Here is a 24,193-nt window from a genome sequence, read left to right as displayed (position 1 = left end):
AGCACATTAAGCATGCAAACACATCTCTGAATGTTCATGGTTCTACACAGAACCAGTGTCTTTACTAAAGAACCCTTGTACAACCTTCTTTTTAAAGAGAGTAGCTGATATTGTGTCTGTGACGAGTTCTATATGCAAACATTTCAAACAAAAACAGCACAAAGCTGTGCAGAGTCAACCTAGCAAACAAGATTACCTTTTATGCTACAGCTGTGTACAGTAAACCAATATTCAACCCTTTAAATGGGCAGGGCTCACCAGCAGGTTGTAATACACACTGTTAACCTGTTTGCAATGTAGTCCCTGTAGGTACTGAATAATAAGCTTTAATAGGTAATAAGGATGGTATTTAGGGGTTAAGCTTACGTATTTTTCTTTCACTTGTGACAAATATTTTTTCTTTTGGGATATCTGAAAACAAACTACTTGTTTAAAAATTAATATTTGAATAGCAAGAGCTTGTGAAGTTAAGCAATGAGTCAAGGCTTTTGCGTTCCTCTGAGAAAGGCCATGACCGAAAGGGACACAAACACAAAGAAATTAGTTTATTATGGTGATGGATGTGCGATGGAATAGCTACGCTGCTTAACACGATGAGCCTCTGTTTTGAGCCATCTGTTATGGCTGTGTGCTTGTCCCTACAGGGCAATGAGAGACAGAGAGAAAGAGTTTAATTAATCTTTAGATAGTAATGTTATTAAAGGCTGTGTGTGTTCCGGAGGACAGTCTGTGGTACACCCTCTGTGTGTGTGTGTGTGTGTGTGTGTGTGTGTGTGTGTGTGTGCATGAGTATGTGATGCAGTGTGGACTGTGGCAGACTGTGTCAATCGTAATGTCAAAAGGAGGGAGCTGTACAAGACTTTTCTGAGAGATTATGGGGGGGGGGGGGGGGGTGCTTTAGTGCTGAAAGGTAATTAGTCCCACCTGGGTGTGTGAAGCGGTGTGCGAGTGTAGCGCAGTTTGTCTCGTTAATCTGCCATGAGGGTAATTAAATGCACTCTAACACCTGGAACCTCCAATCGCCTTCACCGTCATCTCTACACTACACACCCACTCTTTAAATAACACAACTCTAAGCCTTCCAGCATCTACACTCCTCAACACGGAGCCAGAAAACAGCCAACATTTTACTGGGTGTTAGAAAGACTTCCAAAGCCATATGTCATGCCCATATTAGAAACTCTGCGTCTAATGTGGTTTTGCTAAAGTCCTGTCCTGTACACATTAAGAAAAAATTAACAAACAAAAAATTCAACATGAGTATTTGTCAAAGAAAAAGTGTACATTCGAATGTCCCCTAGAGAGTGCCCCTGTCCCAACTTCTTTGGAATGTGTTGCGGGCATCAAATTCAAAATGAGTGAATATTGAAGTTTATCAGTTTGAACATTAAATATCTTGTCTTTGTAGTGTATTCAATTGAATATAGGTTGAAAAGGATCTGCAAATCATCATATTCTGTTTTTATTTATGTTTTACACAACGTCCCAATTTCATTAGAATTGGGGTTTTACTTACATGATCATAAACTACATCTACAAAACAGAGGGAAGTACAGGCCATTGCTAACCAAACACAAAGCATTTATTTAGACCTTAGGAACTGTATAGGGTTTTACATACCATGGGGATATACACTATATTGCCAAAAGTATTCACTCATCCATCCAAATCATTGAATTCAGGCGTTCCAATCACTTCCATGGCCACAGGTGTATAAGACCAAGCACCCAGGCCTGCAGACTGCTTCTACAAACATTTATGAAATTATGGGTCGCTCTCAGAAGCTCAGTGAATTCCAGCATGGTACCGTGATAGGACGTCACCTGTGCAACAAGCCCAGGAGCAAAGTTTCCTCGTTACTAGGTCATGTAAAATGACAGAGTGGGGTCAGCGGATGCTGAGGCGCATAGTGCGCAGAGGTCGCCAACTTTCTGCACAGTCAATCACTACAGACCTCCAAACTTCATGTGGCCTTCAGATTAGCTCAAGCACAGTGTAGAGAGCTTCATGGAATGAGTTTCCATGGCCGAGCAGCTGCATCCAAGCCTTATATCACCAAGCGCAATGCAAAGCATGGAATGCAATGGTGTAAAGCAGTGGAGACGTGTTCTCTGGAGTGACTAATCACGCTTCTCTGACTGGCAATCCAATGGATGACTCTGGGTTTGGCGGTTGCCAGGAGAACGGTACTTATCTGACCGCATTGTGCCAAGTGTAAAGGTTGATGGAGGGGGGATTATGGTGTGGGGCTGTTTTTCAGGAGTTGGGCTCAGCCCTTTAGTTCCAGTGAAAGAAACTCAATGCTTCAGCAGACCAAGAGAATTTCATGCTCCCAACTTTGTGGGAACAGTTTGGGGACAGCCCCTTCCTGTTCCAACATAACTGCACACCAGTGCATAAAGCAAGGTCCATAAAGACATGGATGTAAGCCTGCACAGAGTCCTGACCTCAACCTGATAGAACACCTTTAGGATGAATTAGAGAGGAGCCTGCGAGCCAGGCCTGGTCAAAAATTCCCATAAACACACTCGTAAACCTTGTGGAAAGCCTTCCCAGAAGAGTTGAAGCTGTTATAGCTGCAAAGGGTGGACCGAAATAATATTAAACCCTATGGATTAAGAATGTGATCTCACACAATTTCATATGTGTGTGAAGGTAGACGAGTGAATACTTTTGGCAATACAGTGTATTTGCAAACATCAAACAGATTTTTGTAAGTTCAGAAATTTTGATTTCTGAATCCATCTGACAGTCCGTGTTCATTCTTCCCCCAAATATCATTGGATCCTCTAAAACACACGGTAATTAAGAAGACATAATATGAATAAAGCTACAAGAAAGCTAACACTTGTGCACACTGTAGTGTCATTCAATAGGATCCCTGTTTCTGTCTAATGAAAACATTTCACTAAATTTGACACAAATTTCTAAAAACTGGTAAAGGAAAATGCACAATAATCAGTGTTTCTGTCAGCTGACTAACATATTTTTCAAAATAACATCACACAGCTGTAGACCTAAGAGTTTGGAGATGCCAAGTGGAGGGGGAAGTGGGACTTAACGAGGAATGGACACGTTGTTCCACTTCGTCTAGATCTAGTGTCCCAGTAGGCATACTGTACTAAACAGTATGTTCAAAATAGTAACAGTATCATTGGTGGTGCACCACTTTGGCATACAATTTAGTATGGCATGCATGGTTTGAGACACAGCTGATGATTTTCTGCTGCTATGTTTGTCACTGTCAGAAAGAGCAGAAAAAATGATTCATTCTTGTTGCATCATGACCCATTCAAAGAAATCTGTATCCATCAGCATTTTCACATTTCTCCCTAACTGATAAACCAACTTTCCACCCCATCCACCCCAAGTGTGAAAATATTTCGCCATTTTTTCGAATGTAAGGCTTCCATCCATTTTTAATGTACACTTTTTTGAATCGTTAAAAAAAAACAAACAAACAAGTGGATGGAAATCCCTCTCCGGAGAGAAAGAGAAATTAAAAAAAGGAAAGAGGGGAGAACGAGAGAGGGAGTGAGTTCTTTGGCACACACAGACAAAAATGTCAAAGCTGTTTGCGCTCTTCTTTGCTCCACATTTACCATGCAAAAGGCTAGAGGAAGAGGACAAGTGAGGAAGACAGAGTGAGCGAAAGAAATAGAGAGAGCAAGAACGAGAGGGAGCGAGGGGTTATGAGGTCCACTTTCTGTCTCCAGGGACGAGGCCTGTCATTTCAGTGACTTGGCCCATAAAGAGCACATTTAGTGGAGTGTGAATGAAATTCTCCCCCTTCTCTCATCTCTTCGATCTCACCATTTCTCATTTTGCTTCTTGTTCTCATCAGAATCACTAGACATTCCCTAAAATAAAATGTATCAGAATTGCTACGCAATATGGATGGATAATACACTGACTATATTTCTGGGCACACTAGGCAAATGTACAGGGTATAGTTTAGTGTTTGCTTTGCTTCTGCACTAAATCATTAGCAAACCATGGATAAAGGAATAGCAAAGAAACAGTGATGTAGTAGCTGACTGCACGCAGGAGGAGATCAGAGAACTGAAGGAAGACCTATAATAAATATAGGCTATACACTCACTGAGCATTTTATTAAGAACACCCTGTATTTACACCCATTGTCCATTTTTACCAGCTCCATATACTGAATAGGTGCACTTTGTAGTTATACAATTACAGACTGTAGTCCATCTGTTTCTCTGCATGCTTTCTTAGGACACTTTTACAATGTTCTTCATTGGTGAGGACCCCCACAGGACCACCACAGAGCAGGTATTAGAGTTGGGTGGTGGATTACTGTCAGCACTGCAGTGAGTGAAGTGCTGAAGTGGTTGTGTTGTGTTAGCATGTGTTGTGCTGGTACAAGCAGTGCTGCTGGAGTTTTAATCACCTCAGAGTTACTGCTGGACTGAGAATAGTCCACCAACCAAATATCCAGTAGCATCCTGTGATCACTGATGAAGGACTACATTTACATTTACAGCATTTAGTAGATGCTCTTATCCAGAGCGACTTACAAGAAGTGCTTTGTCAATCTAGAGAAAGTATCTTTGCTAGTTACCAATAGGTCAGAGAAAAAGAAAGTCCTGAGCGCAGATGCTGCTAGAAACAAAATGTCACTGCAGACACCAAGAGAAAAAGAAATAGAGTTGAACGCAGAACTCTGTGCCATCCAATGCAATAAAATAACAATAAGATAATACAATAAACTACAATACAGAGTGCAGTACAATAAAATAAGTGCAGCTTATAATTCAATACTCATTTAAGTGCTGTGTAAAGAGATGAGTCTTCAGTCTACGTTTGAAGACAGCAAGAGACTCTACTGTTCGGACAGCCAGTGGGAGTTCATTCCACCACCTGGGTGCCAGTACAGAGAACATTCTCGACGCTCGTCTTCCGTGCACCTTGAAGGATGGCGGGTCAAGCCAAGCTGTACTCGAAGCTCGAAGGGCTCGTGGTACAGTTCGAGATTTCACCATTGCCATCAAGTAGGTAGGGGCTGGTCCATTTTTGGATTTGTAGGCAAGCATTAGGGTTTTAAATCTGATACGCGCAGCTACGGGAAGCCAGTGAAGGGAGCGTAGCAATGGGGTGACGTGGCTGAACTTGGGCAGATTGAAGACGAGTCGTGCTGCCGCTGATGAAGGACTAGAGGATGACAAACATAAACCATGCAGCAGTAGATGAGCCATCTTACATCTACAAGGTGGACCAACAAGGTAGAAGTGTCTAATAGAGTGGACAGTAAGTGGATATGTTTAAAAACTCCAGCAGCACTGCTATATCTGATCCACACATACCAGTGCAACACACATCAACAAGTCACTATCAAGTTAGTGTCACTGCAGTGCTGAGAATGATCCACAACCAAATAATACCTGCTCTGTGGGGGTCCTGACCATTGAAGAACAGAGTGAAAGTATGCAAAGCAACAGATGAACTACAGTCTGTAATTGTTGAACTACAAAATGCTCTTATATGATAAGTGGAGCTTATTAAATGGACATTGAGTACAAATACAAGGAGGCATTGCTAATAAAGTGCTTGGTAAGTGTATATTTCCATTCTAAATATTCCAGGTAGTATGGCCAGTGAAGGTCAGTCAATACATAACGCAAAATATCTCACAAAAATGTACAGTTTCCAAGGTACATAACACCAGGAAAGAAACTGTCTAGAACACCAGGAAAGAAACTGTCCATAAGCCTCCTGACCCTGCTTTGAAAGACACTTTGGATTCTTTTGGACGTAGCTCACCTCCTTACTTCAGACACCCCTTGTGGATTCTGTTCTTCTGGATGAATGAAATCAGCTCTCAACATCAACAGAAAAGCTTTTCCAGAAGAGTAGAGGCTTTAAGCACAGCAAACTGGGGGCCAGCTCCCTATCAACACCTTTAACTTTCATAGAAATGTTGGATGAACAAATGTCTGGAAACTTCTAGACATACATTATATTGCCAAAAGTATTCGCTCATCAGCCTTCCCATGCGTATGAAATCGAGTGACATCCCATTCTGACTCCATAGTATTTAATATGATGTCGGTCCACCCTTCACAGCTATAACAGCTTCAACTCTTCGGGGAAGGCTTTCCACAAGGTTTAGGAGTGTGTTTTTTCTTCCAGAAGCGTATTTGTGTGGTCGAGAAGACCACTCCAATTCATCCCAAAGGTGTTCTAATCAGGTTAAGGTCAGGATTCTGGGCAGGCCAGTCAAGTCCTTCCACACCAAACTTGCTCATTGAAGTCTTTATGGACCTTGCTTTGTGCACTGGCGTGCAGTCATGTTGGAACAGGAAGGGGCCATCCCCAAACCGTTCCCACCAAGTTGGGAGCATGAAATTGGCCAAAACCTTTTGGTCTGCTGAAGCATTAAGAGTTCTTTCACTAATTCACTATTTGGCTGAGTCTAACTCCTGAAAAACAACCCCACACCATAATCCCCCCTCCACCAAACTTTACACTTGGCACAATGCAGTCAGATAAGTACTGTTCTCCTGGCAACCGCCAAACCCAGACTTGTCCATTGGATTGCCAGACGGAGAAGTGTGATTCATACTCCAGAGAACACGTCTCCACTGCTCTAGAGTCTAGTGAAAACCCATTCTATGAAGCTCTCTATGCACCGTTCTTGAGCTAATCTGAAGGCCACATGAAGTTTGGAGGTGTGTAGCAATTGACTCTGCAGAAAGTTGGTGACCTCTGAACTCTATACGACTCAGCATCCGCTGTCCCCTCTCTGCCATTTTGCTGTCGTTCCCAATCGTTTCCACTTTGTTATAACACTACTGATAGCACAGGTGGCATCCTATCATGGTACCATGCTGGAATTCCCTGAGCTCCTAGGAGTGACCCATTCTTTCACAAATGTTTGTAGAAGCAGTCTGCATGCCTAGGTGCTTGGTTTTATACACCTGAGGCCATGGATTGGAACACCTGAATTCAATGATCTGGATGGGTGAGTGAATACTTTTTGGCAATATAGTGTATAATGTAAGTGCTTAACTAGAAGAGTTAACGTATTCTTATTAATGCATGTTACAGAACAAAGACATCAGATATCCCACCTCCCATCAGTACTGAACCTACTACATAATGCAATGGTGGTAACCATCTACTTCAGCAATTTGACAGACAGGTCACTGCAGATACTGTCCTACAGACAAAAACGATAACAGAAACAGAGCAGAGCCTTAAGGCACCACTCCACCGATAGTCAAGCAGTCAAACAGCAGGATGTTCATACCTTTGCCTGTTAGGCAGGCAGTAAGATCCGATACCAGATGGAACAGTCCACCTTCATTTGCGCCTCTTTGCTTAACTTTGACAATGGTGCTAAATGTGGAGCTGAAGGCTACAAGCATTATTCTGCTGCCAACTGTGCCTGTAAAGTCCAGATGTTGCAGGACAACACAAATGTTTCAATCACTGATCCACTGGCCCTGTAAGCAAACTGGACAAACTGCTTCCAGTCTGCCCATTTTGCTCTTCTCTTTGACTCATCTGCATCTTTTTGTAATTATTTCCATCACTCCCTTTACGTGAGGGTTCTTGTCTTTCAACACGTCTCTCAACAACCCTCATTCTCTCTTAAAGTGTCTCTAGAGTTCACTTTCGACAAGAAAAAAGAATGCAGAAATGGGAAAGGCCAGGGGTATTTCATTGCAGCAATATTTTGGCCAGAAATAAAACAAGTTTGCTCAAATATAGTTGATCAGCCAAGATATGTTGACTTAAGTATGTGTCTTTAGTTTTACACTGGAGTGATGAAGCTAATGTAGCCAACAAGTAACAGAAGCTTGAGCCACACCAATCAGCAGTTTGATCTCACAGTGTCTTGCTAATGTAATACATACTGCTATCAATGGAAATGGACCAAATACACTGTAAGCCTGAATGTGTTCGGTACTTTTGTCCATTTTTTATAGAAAACAGTATGTAGTACAGTGTTAGAAACCACACATATACGACAATAACAACATAAGCAAACTAAAAGAAAAGAAAATAAGTTTTGGTAGTTCATCTGCATTTGGGATAAGGGGAAATTGTGTAAATGCGTAAATCACTTTAGGATCCCATTGCAGTATTGCTGTAACCTCATGACCAGCTCTGAGATTGTATGGTAGGTGTATATTCCCTAATGTTTCTGAGCGTGCTCATGATACCGGCCTTTTTCATGTACTACAGACGATGTACAGCAAAAACAAGCCTGGTCCTTTTAGGGCTCTGTCTAAAGCTGTTCCACCTCAGTTGGGTCCACACAGTCTTGGTGACTGATCTCTGTAGCGATTAAAGCACAAGCAAGGGATCATTAATCCTCCTTCAGCTTCTAGCCTTCCGCTGCACTTTCAGAAAGACCTTCCAAGCAAATCTCACTGAAGGAGGCAAACGTGTTAACCACAAATTCGATCTCTGCCGCTCCGCTCTCATCTTCAGCTCTCTATGCCAAATTCAAAGCTTCAAAGTTCTGCCTGAAATAACAACTACTTTAAATTACGCGTTGCTTTTAATGAACTGATAAGTTGACGTAATTCTCTAATATCAAATGTGCAGGACCACGTTCTCTTGGTTCATCATTTCATTTCAACTTAATGCAGTTCTCTGAAAAAGCTGGCCTTAATCCAGGAAGCAAGGACACACACGCACACACACACACACACACACACACACACACACACACACACACACACACACACACACACCCCTAAATTAGGCTGCCTAAATGAAGAAAGGGGGAGGAAAAAAGCAGAAGACATTATTTCGAAGTCCCCCTCATTAGAGGTGTATCAAATGGAAAAGCCGGTGCAAAAAAAAACACAGTGGGGTAAATCATTAATTCTAGGGATGCACTGAATTTTGCTCACTGAAAATTTTCACCTAAAAAAGGTTAAAAATTGCATCAAAAATGGCAAACTAAAGAGCGATTAAATAAACCTATAGTGAAGTGTCAAAATCTAAGATATCACAAATAATAATGAAATAAAGAAATTGAACTTAAACAGTCTGAGCAGCAGAGTGAACACACCAGAAAAGTAACAAACACACCAGAAGCATAGAGGCTTTAAGCACAGCAAACCAGGGCCAACTCTCTATTAACACAATTAACTTTCATAGAAATGTATAGTGTACATTATTTTAAGTGCTTAACTAGAAGAGTTAATGTATTCTCTTAATAATGTGTGTTACAGCAAAGACATTGGATATCCCACCTCCCATCAGTACTAGACGTATTACATGATGCGATGGTGGCAATCATCTACTGACTTCAGCAATTTGATTGACAGGTCACTGTAGATATTGTCGTAGAGACAGAACAATAATAGAAACAGAGCAGAGTGTTGAGGCACCACTCCACCGATACATAGCTAACAAACAGACAAATATTACTCAGCACAGCCCTCTAAATCTGTTAGAGTACCATGTCAGAAGGTGGAACGTTTGTATAAGCCCCATTAAGTCCCAATGAACAGTTATTTGCCTCAGCCCAAGTCACGTAATTCTGACTGATGCAGAAAATCTGCAAACTGTAGTGCTAAATAAGTACGATCATCTCAAATTTTTGCAATAACCTCAAATAATTGCATTATGTATTAATTACAACAGGCCTAAACACAATATCCCGATCAATACTCAGTATTATAACAGAAAGCATGATGATGCCATCTGTAGTCATAGTTGTTGAAATGATGAAAAAAACCCAGTCAAAGCCCAGAGCATAACTAGAAAGATAATAAAACCAATGTTTTGGATTACCAACAGTTCTCAAAGATGCTGTGGGACATATCGTGTTCCACATACAGTAACCATTTTCCTGTTTTTGGCCCTATGTCGCTTTATGATAAAGTACTTAAACTAATTTTTAATGCTAACTTTTTAAAAATAATATTTAAAACAATGAACCATTAAACAAATTTAAAGTATGTTACAGATTTTCATTTCAGTATATCACTATATGGTTTTCTGCACATTTTTAAGGATGCAGTGATGGGAAGGTAGAAAAGAAGGAATGGTGAGAAAAACAGTGGCCATTTCATAACAGCTAGGCTGCCATCAACACAGAGGGGGCAAAAAGGAATGACAGTTCTAGCAAGAGACAAGATAAAGCTAGAATAACACACACACACACACACACACACACACACACACACACACACACACACACACACACACACACACACACACACACACACACACACACACACACACACACACACACACAGAGCATGCTCTTGGCAGGCTGCCTGAGGCTGCAGCAAGGACCACAGTGCTGTTAGCATTCAGCTCAGTGTCTGTCTGATGTATCACTGCTTTAAATTACATTAACCTGAACCAGATAGAGAGAGAAAGAGGGAGAAGTAGAGAAGGGAAAGGGATGGAGAGAGGTGGGTAGGGAGAGACTGGAAAAGGTTAGGGGGTGCTAGTAGCAACAGCCACCTGTTCTCAGTATGTGGCAAACATCATGACCAAATACACACACAGTCAGTCAATCTGATTTATAAAAACAATAAAACCTACTACAGATGGCTTAATACTGCTACCAGTGAATTTCAGTACAAACCTGAGATGTATATGGATGTAAACCATAATTTAAAGTACATTTATTTCATTTTTAATTCTAAATATTCAAGCATTGCAAAATTACACCGTTAAAAATGAAAGAACTGTCATTCTTGTATAATGTTAGGCTATATGAAACTTGAGTGTGTAAATATTTTTCACACTACTGCCTAACAACACTGCTCCGCACACAGACAAGAGTGCCATTTTTATTGCTATGATATCACCATGGCAACATTTACATGGCTTCCTATGCTGCCTAATAACACTTATTCTAATATGAGACATGGAACGATGTATTATTTCATTCAAAACATGTAAACGCAGCACTATTGCTTATTTGTATTACAGCAAGACAGGCTGAACTGTTCAATTTGACACAAAAAAAATTACATTCAAACCTGACAGAAGCACAAACAAAGATTGAGCTCCAGTACTGGCCAGTGAATGTTCATATTGGAGGCCAGTGGTTTCATTGTGAGAGTTCACACAGCACTGGTGACTTTATTGTAGCATTTAATGCAACTCTAGAGATTTCATTGTGAGAGTTATTTCATCACTGTGCAGTTTTGAGAAGTCTCTACTCGTGTCCTCCTTGGCTGGAGAGTCTCAATTCATTTGGTGGAGATGCATTTCCCTCTCACACAACCCACTTTACTGTCCCTGCTATTACCCAGCTGGACCACCTCAATGACACCCTCGGAGAAAGACACCAAAATAGACAAGGCACTCAATCAGTCTCAGCTTTCTCTACTTTGCCTTGCCGCTACATGCACATTTTTAAAGATTTATCTTCAAGCACTTCCACTCTCACAGGCCATTGTGAGTACAATGGTACAGTAAGCCCACAGTTTGGTATGTATCATGGTTTTTAGGCCACAGTGATGCTATAATTTTGGTATCTTTACTGTTAAAAAATAACACCATTTAAATAATGCATATAAACAAAGAAAATTTTCCATTCAGAAAAATGGCAGCAAGACTGACTAAGCCTGTTTTGTGTCTTCACTGTAAGAAATTAAAGAGAAAAACATTCAAATCAAAAGTGCAGCTTAGCTTGTAGCACAACTTGTAGGTTTCTCAGTTGTAAATGATTAAAATAAAGAGAGTTAGATAGGGTGTCTTTGTCCATTCATTTTCAATTTTTCTCCACAATGAGTTAATTGAGTTTGGGAACTACTTTGTGGTAGAGAAGTGTGTGGGAGAGGGCAATATTCCTTGTATCGTTACATTCCAACTGGCCACTTCATTACAAGTAGGTCCACCTTTCTGGTGTACAGACAGGATGTCTTGTGCAGTATTCCACAGTTTGTGCCCACAAATTCTGGTCCTGGAGGGCCAGCATCCCATCACAGTTAGGTGGGTGCTGCTTTAACACATCCCATCACAGTTCGGTGGGTGCTGCTTTAACACACCCACTAACCCTGGCCTTTTAACAGATGAGTTGAATTAGGTGTGATTCAGCAGGGAAATCACTCTAATGTACTGGACTTCAGTCCTCCAGAAACTGACCAGCGATGAAAAATGTTGTCTGACAGTAGTGCACAACAATTGCACACCTATAGAGTGGGCATACAAAGTAGTTCATCTGAGTAATACATATGATTTCAATGCAATTTCTATATCTACTAGTGAAATGTACATAATATATTCATGTATACCCAAGGAAAATTAAATACCTGGCCTAGTGAGTCTAAATGAAGACACTTACATACAGTTAACTCAGGAATTCAAGACTCTTAGCATTCAGCCAAAGCAATCTACAGAAATACAAATAGCCTTCACAAATGACTAAAGTCTAACTACTGTGCCAAGTAACCAAGTCCTCTGAACTCTGTACAGAATTTATCTTCAATATTATATTGAATTCCATTTCCTTGACGCTGCGTAGCTGCAAGCCACCACTCTGTCTGGGAGCACTGGCTTTACCAATAAACATTTAACTCAGCACCATATTGAAGCAATGGAGCCAGACTTTTCCAGATGGAAGGCTGAACTGTATCCATTACTGGCCAATCCAATTCCTCAAAGCCTTAATAAAGGGTGGAGGCCAATGAGGGCAAAGAATTCAATGGCTCATTCATGCTGGGCTTAACTAGTAATTGAACTGAATCTAATGTGGCCATCGATGACAATCATGCCATTTTTCACTTGATTTCTTTCTCCTGCCCCCTCTCTCCGTTGTTCTGATTCAGTAGTTTATAGATTGATTCAGGAGCTACGAAACAGAAACACTGCATGAGTGGACACTCCTGTGTGTGATTGGAGGAGAGGAAATTTTGAAGGTAAAAGACACTGCACTGCTGGGAACTATGAAACAGGTCTGAACGGCTTCCATTTGACTTTATATGACTTTTCTCCTGAGCTACGGTACTTCAGTGGATATAAAGATGGATAATGTGATCAAAAAGTGAAAACTTTAAAAGTAGTACACAGCACAGCGTAAAGTCACCAATTATGCTGTCTTAGAATCCCTGCATTGTCAATCTTTCAATCTTCAGACAACTATGCAAAACCTTAGATGGCTATGCCAGAAATAATACCTGAGCCATGATATGAGTCTACTTTTTTGTTATATGCCAAGTGCTGTAACATGACATCTATTGAATGGAATAAAAAACAATGAGAGCCTCTGAAAAACTCCATGTTCCACAGAGTTCCAAAACTCCATGAAAAATTTCCATGTTCAAAAATGTAGTTTGTGAGACAAACTGAACAAAAATCTGCAGATGTTTTTTACATATCAAAATAAATGGAACAGCACTACTGCAAAATTACATTAATAAAGAAACAAGATTAATTAATTAAACAACAGTAATTGATTAAACAGCACTTGAAAATACTGGTATATAGCATTAAACTCAACTTCATCCTCTGAAACTACCATCTCAAACCAGTGTTTATTCTAGCATCTTACTTACCTGCCATATTATACCCTTTAACTTTAGACCCATACTTTGAATAATGTAAAGGTTACAGGTATGAGACTGTGTATGAGTGAGTGATGGTAGGAATGCATGTTTTATTGTTATTTTTTTTACTACATGTAAATGCCTGTCTGATACAGTGCCCTGTGAGATCCTGTAACCAAAACCAAATTCCTTGTATATGTAAGCATATCTGGCTTGATTCTGATCCTGATCAGCAGCAATAGCCATTTTTTGTTTAAAGGTTAATGAAACATTAGGTCAGTGTCCTGATGATATCCACTATATGCACAGACAAGCTTATTGTGATGTAATTTATCATAATACTCATTTTACCATATTCATATTACCAACCATACATAAAGGTGTCAGAATGAGCTAATGAAAACAGTCATGGGTTCTGTTCACAGTCCTAGGATCCATTTCCAGTACTGTTAAAAAGTCAAACATTTATTTAGATTCCTGTCAAAATGGCTGTTAAGAGCAAGTGATTCCTTTTTTTAGAGATATGTCCTCAAACCTATTCGATACTTCACTTGTTTAATGAAAAGGAAATATACTGTAATGTAGCAAATACTGTAATGAATTAAGAATTTTGGAATTCTTATTTTTGGAAACTTCTGTTTTTATACTTAAAAATATACAGTGAGCACTGAACTCCTAACAACTGTGCAGGACTTGGCTGACCACCAAAACTACCTTCAGATAAACAGCACTGAAAGCTTTCAACACTGTGGAAAGAATGAAAGATTCTTAAAGAAAGTGTAGCTGTCAAGAAACCATTACTGAGAAAAGAAAATGAAAAAAAAAATGCACAAGCAAAGAAGCTGCTGACATAGTCAGAACAATAGAATGGCCAGGCCTCAACTTCACTGAATATGTATAGGATCACTTGGATTGTGAGAAGGAGAAAATGCTACCAACTTCTAAGACTGAACTTTAGAACTTTACAGTCCCAGAGATTTCTTGGGAAAAACTGAAAGCAAGTTTCCTGAAAAGGATGGACACACTAAAGACTGAAAAAACTGACAGTGTATTTTAGGGGTGTAACAGTTCTGAAACTGAGACTGAAACCACGATACAAACATCCACAGCGTCACGGATCCAGAAGACGGAACCATGATACACCCCCCAAACCTGCTGCTGGTACATCCTGCTGACCTCTCATTATATTACTAATGTAACATTTTCATTTCACAAGTAACACCGCAGCATAGGAAATCACAAAAATGATCATTTTGTTTAAGGTAGGGCAAGCTGTGTACCATATAGTGTTCCAAATTGTTGGTGATTTAATAAAACCCAACAACAACAAGGTATGAACCAAACAGTGGCTCAAAAATTGAGGTCTGAACCAAACCGTGGATTTGAAGAATCATTACACCCCTATTATGTTTGGCTGTTGAGTCAGCTGCGTACATTTCTGTTGAATACATGCACTGTATTTTTTCTGATGATGAAAATTGAATAATGTGTAATTAACATTTTGACTGGAAATTAAACAAATGAAGGGTGGTCTCTGACTTTTGCACAGTACTGTACATACCCTGCTGCCAAGCTTTGCTCCAACTACCCCCACTCAACCAGACATGTGTGCCAGGGCAAATCATTCACACACTCGTACACACAGACATGAGAGATAATTACGGCTTTATTCAAGCAAACACAAACACACTCACAAACATGCTTCAATTGGGTTATCTCCACGGTCCACCTTACTAACACGATTTCACCTTGACGCCTCCCCCATCACATCCCTTCCCCTCCATTTCTCATCCACACGCACATGTCCTCATCCCTCCTCAAGCCACCACTGCTCTGCCTCGTGTCAGGGAATTCTCATTATGTGTGAGTGCGAAGGGGGCCCACTCTACCCCGAACACACACACCCAAAACCCCTCAGACCCCCCTCCCCCTCAATCATTTTATTGCAATTTAATTCTGATAGTCTTTAGATTTGCCCTATTCCATTAATCCCACTTTGTGCCACTTCACTATCAGACCCCTAAAGAAGCCCCCAATTCTGCTCCCTCGATTAGCCCCGGAGGGGGAAGGGGGGCAGACGGGCCAAATCAGCAGACAGCCTATCTCTCCGTCAAGTGTCAGTGCGTGAGACAGAGCGTATGCATGTGTGTGGGTTTGCACGTTAATCTTGATCTGCGCTGTGTGAGGGTCTCATTTAAATAGAGAGTTATTAAGTCCCCCTCCTCTAATCACAGCCCATCGATATGGAGAGGAGGCCGTCTCATCCTGCACTGTCTTTATCTGCCACAGGCTAATACCATTAACAGACAGGGTTAATTGAAGGCGCTCCATTTTAACGCTCATGCACATACACAACAGAGAGCAAGGGTCTGCTGTAGGTCCCTGAGTTTAGAGGTGAAGGCATAAACACACAAAACAACCTCATGAACATGTTTCCAGAAAAAGAGCTGGTAACTGCTGGCTTTAGAAACTGTCTGGAGTGGCTCAGTGGACTGTTGCTTTATCACAATGGAGCAAATGCCCTGAGGAAGCACCAATTGAAGGGATAAAATGGAAAGAATAGAGCAAACTGGTGGAATTAAAACACCAGAATGGTGCCTCAAAGTAAATAGTCTGGAGGTCTTGACGACAGTACTGACCTCTAAGCTGCAGGAGCATGACTATGGCTGCAATGATTAGAAAACAAAGGTCACACTAAATATGGAAAAATGTTGCCACATTTTATTGCTGTCAAGTTGTTGACTTAAACAGTGCTGCATAATGTCCACGTGGTCATTCCATCACATCATGGAAGGTCAAAGTGTGATGTGGTGGTGGGCTGAGGGCCAAAAAGACAACAGTACACAACTAAAGAAGGTAGTCAAGGTAACGACAAGGTAAAACTATGAATCGTTACTATATATATATATATATATATATATATATATATATATATATATATAAAGTCATAGCTTTTGTATAATGAATGAGTATATTTCCTTACAGTGTCACTGCATCACATTATTTTTACAAATTCAAGCTGTGTGTATTGTTTAAAAAAAAATATATATATATGGGATGTTAAAGCAACTTTTTGGCTGACCAAATCAAAAATCTAATGGCCAACTTTGGGAGATCTGGCTTAAACTGTTTCATAGCACCATAACTGAAGAAATTACTTGTCACAAAGACATACATTTACATACAAAGACGAGCAAAGTCAACTAATTAAGTAATGGCTGATAGGTTAATTGCTGTGGCAATGCTTAAAAGCAACAGTGCCAAAAAGGGCACAGTGAGATGCCACATTTGGTTCCCTCAAGAACCATTCAATGGATGGTTCAATGGTAAATAAATGAAACAAAACGGTTCTACAGGGGAAGGGTTCCCAAAGTTTTTAATAAACTACCCACAGAGGTTTTGACGGTTCCAAGTGGTTGTTACAACGCACATGATTAACTGCTGCTGCTGAATGATTTATCTTCATATGGCAAAATAATTGGACAGCTAGCCTCCATCACTAGGTTCTCCCTTCATAGAACACAATGGATTTAGTGTAATTGCAACCCCGGTTGCAATGAATCTGCATTTTTAAGTATAATATTTTAACTCAATGATGCCTTTTCTTGGTTCATTTTCACTCTAGTCATTCATGTTTTATACTTTTTCTGGTTAGCAGTCCTAATAATATACTTCTTCATTCCTGACTTCACTTACACCAGCCATCAGCTAAAAGTGACTAGTAACAGCCGACACGCACTGAAGACCACACAGAGGAATGATACAGGCACATCTAGAATTACATCAAATTAGTGAGCAATGGCAATAATTAAGCCTTGAATGTAAAAATTGTAAGGCTATTCACATTCAGATTAATCAGAATATTATAATATACTAATACCTTAATAATAATGCCACCAAATGATTTCGGTGGTTGAGAACATGTGTTAGAAAACAGAAACTGCTTCTTCTATTGGCATCACTAACAAAAGCCCTTTTTGAACCTTTACTTTTGGAAAAGTAAACAGTTCACAGTACGCTGATGCCCTCAAGAATGTACTCTTCTTGTTCAAATGCCTCAAAAGCCTCAGCAGATGACACCTAACCCTGCTTAATGAACTCTGCATAGGAGGAGTTTCTGTATCACAGCTTTCCACAGTCAAGAACAAGCGAAAATATGACCTTTCTGAGAAAACAGTAGCTGAACTAAAGTGTCAAGTTTTCAATGTTTTAAATGCATGTCAGTGAGGTCTGGTTTATTTATAATGCAGCTTAAGTAATAGGTCCTTATCTGTCGTCCTCCATCCTACATTCTCCCCAAGAGATTCTCTCTCAATCTCTATCTCTCCATCTCTCTCTCTGTCGCACCCTGAGCCATTTATCCTGCAGTTTCAGAGAGACAAGCTCTGGCTGCTGTGGCATTTTAATATGGCCCTGCTCTCTCTCTCTCACACACACACACACACACACACACACCCACACATGCCCTACACTCACACACACAGATATGTGATTTGTAGAGTGGCTGGGCGTCTGAGCCTGTTCGGTATTGGTGAGATGGAGAGCTAGAGGGACAGGGTGTTATCACAGCGAAAAGAGCGCCCACTCTCGTATCTCACACGCGTCCTCTCTCTTCATCCCTTCTCCAATCCTGATGTGTACACAACTGCCTCCTTCTCTGGGCGAGGCGATAAGCAAGGCAGGGGGGGTGAGAATGGGGGGGGGGGAACAGATTCATAGATGGGATTCCCTCAACCAAGTAAAGAAAGAGAACAGGGAGGGGGAGAGAGAGAGAGAGAGAGAGAGAGAGAGAGAGAGAGAGAGAGAGAGAGAGAGAGAGAGAGAGAGAGAGAGAGAGAGCACAAGAGAGCACGAGAGAAAGCAAGAGCAAGTGAGCGAGAAAGTCATTTCTAGCCAAAAGAGAAACGGGCAGAAAGAGAACAGAAAAGCAATCGCTCCAGAGAGATGTGCTTTCATCCCCGACCAAAGCCAGGGAGTAGATTTCCCAGGCAACTATTCAAAAAGCGGCATTAGCAGCCAGCGGCACAGGGGCTAAAGGCTTTTGCAGGGAGCAGGGCTGCTGACACTGGTGAGAAATCACACCGCCACAGCTCTGTAGACGCAGCAGTCCTCAGATTGGCCACAAACTCGCTGGCAATCAAACAGCCACGGAAACCCCCAGACTGACCCTGATGACAAACCTCATATCCTTGGCTAAAGCTGGGCCTGCTCCATCAGTCCACTGCTGAAATTACAGCTCTCACAAACACACACTCAAACAAAACCAACAAGCCCTGCTAGAAAAAACAGCACAGGCCAGCATGTCTGGTCACCAGCAAAACAAGCATATTTTCCATTTTGGATGGTGGTACACTAATTACCCAGCATAACCAGTTCTATACTAGTGTAAACCAACCACTGCTTGGGTGGAATTTGTGCTGCTGTTTTATCAGCAGGAACTGAAGGTTTTATTTCCAAATTTGACACCATAAAGTAAAAGCCAAAATCGAAGATTGTCCAAATTCTAAACTCAACACAGCTCATTCACACATCACTGCATTTGAAAGACTTAGCAAAAACGCATTTACACAATCATCCCATTACACAGTCATCCCATTCCCAAATATGGTTGTGATGCAGTTGAGCTACAAGGGTATTATCTTGCAGCCTTTTATCATGAAGTCGGAATTTTGCCCATTCCTATAGATCTATAGACCATAGGTTGCGCAGCATTGGAAGCCTAATGAATAAGTCTATTTAAGCTTACTTATCAATTCAATACAGCTTGAAACTTGCAGTTTGTACAATGCTAAATGGTAGGTATAAGATTCCATTACTGTTAGCTTCATTACCTTCATAGCTACAGCACAAAGCTAAAGAATTTCAGGGAAAATTGTGCTGAAACTATGAGGCTAGTGTAGATAGGAAATGGAAACAGACTGAACAATTAGCATTATGTAAGCTGAATGTGTAAATCCTCATACAACTTCTACTGTTTTTTTGTCTGTTAGTGGCCGGTGTTGCGCAGCGGGTAGTACTGCTGTCCTCTCGTGGTAGGCTTAGGTTCAATTCCCTGACCAAGCAAGCCCACCATGCTGTGCGTCCTTGGGTTAAATTTCAAATGTTACATTCACCTAAGATGTGCAACATAAATAAATTCTAAGTCTGGAAAAGAGCATCTGCTAACAAGTAAATGGTATCTATGAAAATGGAATCTCAAGATTCAGGCTTAACGATGGCTGCTTCTACTGTTTTTAAATATGTGGTGTACTTTTGCTCTTTTGGGGAAGCAGAACATGATGGGGAAATTGGATTTTTCAGCATCTGGTGTTTAAGCAATCAGAAAAACTCTCCAGTAAGTGCATGCCTGTGTGAACACATACACAGAGGGAGATAGAGAGCATGAGCGAGCAAAAGAGAGAGTAGCAGAGATGTTGGTAGGTGTTGGGTTGGATGTTAGTAGTGGGCACATCTGCATCTGGCAGCACACTGACTTATTTCAGCCAACAGACCAGCATGACAGCTGATCCAGAGAGAGAGAGAGAAGGAGAGAGAGAGAGAGAGAGAGAGAGAGAGAGAGAATTCCAGATGTTCCTATGCCACCGCCTGGCCAAGCACATTAAGATCTGGTCACACACTTATGACATCCTGGCTGAAAATTGTAGAGGATCACATGACAAACTTTCAGGCTGTGTTCTAACACACGTACCTCCACCACAGTTTTAGCTCTACAGACAGAATGAAGGTCATGTTGTACAGTTTAATTACTGCTTATAGCAGATTCAGCACGTAACTGAGAAACACATCTCAGATTCAATTAATCCTGCAGTGTTTTCTCCTTCATTCCTTCACTCTGAGGCAGCTCCGTTACATTAGACTGCTGTTTTATTTGGATATCATCCAGGTGGCCATTTTATCTGTGTACCATTAAACAGAGCAGAGGGATTTATGTCAGTGTGTGTTCATGCACAGGGCTTCTCCCTGTCTCCTTCTGGGAAGCATCTGACCCAGCGCAGGGCCAGCTGGCCACACATCCACACCACAAGCTACCGCTGACAAATCCACCCTGACGTTAGTGGAGCAATCCTCATACTACATGTGTGTGTATGGAAAGTCTTCAGGTTTATCTACCTTTTAAATTCCTACCCTATGTACCCACCCATACACCTAAGAGTATAGCCTTCCATGTATCCACCCATCCATCCATCCACCCATCCATCCATCCATCCATCCATCCATCCATCCATCCTTTCTGTTCTATATGAACTATTTTAAATGCTTTCAGTACACTGCTACTTTACATTTCAAGTCTCAAGCTTTGTCATGTTTTTAGAGAGAGAGAGAGAGAGAAAGACGGAGAGAGAGACAGAGGAACAGTGAAAGATGGGGAGATGTAGAGGTGGGAATGAAAAGACACAAAGAAACAGATCGCGATAAAGAAAAAAGAGAGAGACACAGTGAAATGGAGAGAGAAAGAGAGAGGTGAACAGGAACAGTCAAAGAGAAAGAGGGAGATGTAGAGATAAAGAGAGACAGAAATGGGGAGACAAAGAGGGAAAGAAATCAAGAGACAGCAAGAGAGACAAATAGAGATGCAAATATGTAGACAGAGCAGTCTAGCCTGCAAGATCGCCTAATAAATGCCTTTCTAAGATACAGCTGTTACAATTAACGTATGTACAGTAAGGGTGTAGAGCAATACAGAGGGAGCGGGGGGGGGGGGGGGGGGGGGGGTATATCATATTACACAGTTGCATCATGACTAGAAAGCCTGTGTATTAGCCTAGAGTTAATATATTATCTTGTATAAAGTGTTAGATTAGGACACTATAGCCCAGCTTTTATTTATAATATTACACGTTTATGCTAATGAATGTCCTTTAAAGAAAAGAGAAAGGACCTTTGAACATATTAACATAATGCACTGTATGAATGCAATGCAAACCCTGGATCCAAAATATTGACTTCATATATAGAGTAATGAATACCTGGTAGGCCTGGGTGATAGGGTAAGATATCTGGAGATCATCTATGATGGACAAGGAACCTGATGGCAATGTGGAGAACATGATGATGGCCATTTTGGTAAAAGAACATTGAACAGAACACGCATGGATTCCCCTTAATTTACTTTAGATCCCATGTCTCGTGACCCACGGGCCAGATCAGACACTCAACACAATCCTATCCAGCCCACCATAGAATCTAGAATCTGAATTTTTTTTTGCACTGCACTACAATCCCCAGCATGCACTACAGCGTAATATGTGCTCTGACTTTCTTATCCCAACTCTACACAATTCTACCAGTCATATCACCAAACACACCAACTGCAGTTCAAACAATATAAACTAGAAAATATTGTGATAATTATTTTTAGATAATGCCCCAGGCCTACCTGATCGTTAATGGGTAATGAATTAGCATCATGCAACTTTGCTGTCTGGCCTTAAATCACTTTGTCAATTAAACCAGCACTGTGGGAACAATACATTAGCATGATAAGAAAAATAGCTCTGTACAAAACAAGCAGTATGTAGCGGCTGTATTATGAAGACAGCAAATCTGACCAATTATTAACAGCTCAGTGATCCTAATGCAAATGTTGTTGCTAGCTATGAAGTATTAGTATTAGCCTATTGTTTTTCAGAGCATTTTGCAGAGCAAATGTTTTTCTCTAACAAACATTCAAAACCTGTTTACCGTATTTGGACCAGCCCTACCACCCATCTATACTTCTGCTCTCTTATGATGTCTAGCTTTATTTTCTATCTAGTGGTGCAATATAGCAGCAGTTTAGACACAGCAGCCAGTTCCAGGCTAACCTCTTTCCTCTGCTCTGTAAAAGCCATCACAGCTGCTGCTGCCTCCCACCTCCATGCTGCATCCCACTCACTCCGCTATTGAGAAACACAGCCTTTTCATTTCAGCCGCTTAATGGGAGCAGAGGGAGGCCCACGCATACTAAGCAGCTCGTGGCCAGTCGGATCTTTACACAACCCAACAGGGCACCACGGCAGGGAAGGGTGGAGTGTCGGCCAGGATCTCTCTCTCTCTCTCTCTCTCTCTCTCTCTCTCTCTCCCTCACTTGTTCTCTGAATACTGAAGAAATACAATAAAAACAGACTGGAAAAAATGAACATAAGAAGAAATCCAATTGAAGATGATTTACAAAGTCAGAAAAAGAATAGTTTCCCCAGACCCAGCCTCCTCAGGGAACCATTTTGTTTCTTCGATGAGCTGCAGCCTCTGAGGTTCCTGCTAATTCTCAGGTAACAAAAGTGGGCAACAAAAGGCATGACGAGGGTGTGTATGTGGCTCTAATACAAACAGGAGCAACATGCTGGAGGGAAATAAAAAAAAAAAAAAAAGCCCAACATCCCCAGGGCCTTCAGATAAAAGCCATGTTCTTAATGTCACACAATAAGATGCTATACCAAAAAGGGGCAAACAGTAACTTCCTTTGAAATTTGGCTGCATATAAAGGAGGCAAGCTTTAAATTAGAATTTATTGTCCTTTTTCTCCTGCTTTCCCTCAAGGTTTTCCAGGAGATATTACTAAATGTTGGAAGAAAGGAAGAATAAAGCAATGGAGCGTCAAGAAGCATATAGTCCTTCATCATTACAAGACTACCAGACACATCCTCAATAAACAGTCTGTCCTGGAGAAGAGGGGTATATGCAACAGGGTCTCCATTCAATGATTTCACAAACTTTAAACACATTTTTAAAAAAAGATGTAAAGGAAAATTCTACTTAATCTGTGTTTACATCAACTGGATGTACATGGCAACAGTTCAGAGGTGTTGGGCAACGTGAGCAGTGGGCCATAATGAGGGCCAAAGCTGGTGTCCCACTGTGAATGCTACCAGGCCAAACAGTTCCAAGAGGCTGCAGTGAGTGATTCTTTTCATTCCCACTATATCACTCACTCAAAAATTCTGTTTCCATCACTGTTTTTCTGTATCATCAATTAATCAACTTCATCTCATCCAACATTTTTATGCATTATTTGCATAAAAGAGGTGGATGGAAAACCCTTTTACGTGTGTGTTTCAGGGATGGGTGTGGTTATTCAACTGTAGGGATTTTAGATCTCTGTTTACTAAACTGGTTATTCAAATGAGGAAGGTATTGCATTTCATTATGTCTGGTAAGTTACACAAGTGATGCCAGATACAGAAAAAGTTTAACTAAAAGAATTTGCACAGGGCAAGCTGTTTAAGTTATTATTCTGTGGGTCACCCTGTCGTATGTTAAAGGAATGCTCTAAACAAAAATTCAAGGGTAACCATCGCTACCTCTGTTGTAAGACAGAAGCAAGATAACCTGGTTAGGACTAGAAAACCTCCTTGTGCAGATGTATCTTGAAATTGGAAGATGATTTTGGAAGAATATTAATGACTTGGAGCTGAATTTTTCCTTTAACAAAGAATGATGTTACTGCTATATCCCTAATGCAAGCTAGCACCACATATGTACACTGTTTAAATAAAAGCTCTGTGCAGGTAATCATTTAAATTTTTTAACAAACAATGGAAATCTTTCCCCAAAGGTACAACGGTGAGTTTAAGGTCCAGGTGTGTACATTAAATACGTTTTTCCCTGGTGAGAATGTATTTGTATCTTTTTACAGCCTAATGTTTTAAAACAGAACAATAAAATAAAAACTTGGAGACGAGACGGGGTGTGTGGAGTCAGTACAACTTCGAAAATATAAT

General features: G+C 40.8%; 1 protein-coding gene across 10 annotated transcripts in view; it reads right to left on the bottom strand.

Annotated features, from left to right (window-relative positions):
- The window catches only part of dab1a (DAB adaptor protein 1a), a 492,903-nt gene that overhangs the window by 168,112 nt on the left and 300,598 nt on the right, over positions 1-24,193 (bottom strand). The gene's annotated exons all lie outside the window — the stretch shown is intronic.

Source organism: Pygocentrus nattereri, chromosome 4, assembly GCF_015220715.1.
Source record: "Pygocentrus nattereri isolate fPygNat1 chromosome 4, fPygNat1.pri, whole genome shotgun sequence".
NCBI classification, from domain to species: Eukaryota; Metazoa; Chordata; class Actinopteri; order Characiformes; family Serrasalmidae; genus Pygocentrus; species Pygocentrus nattereri.
This window is presented reverse-complemented; position numbering and strand designations above follow the sequence as displayed.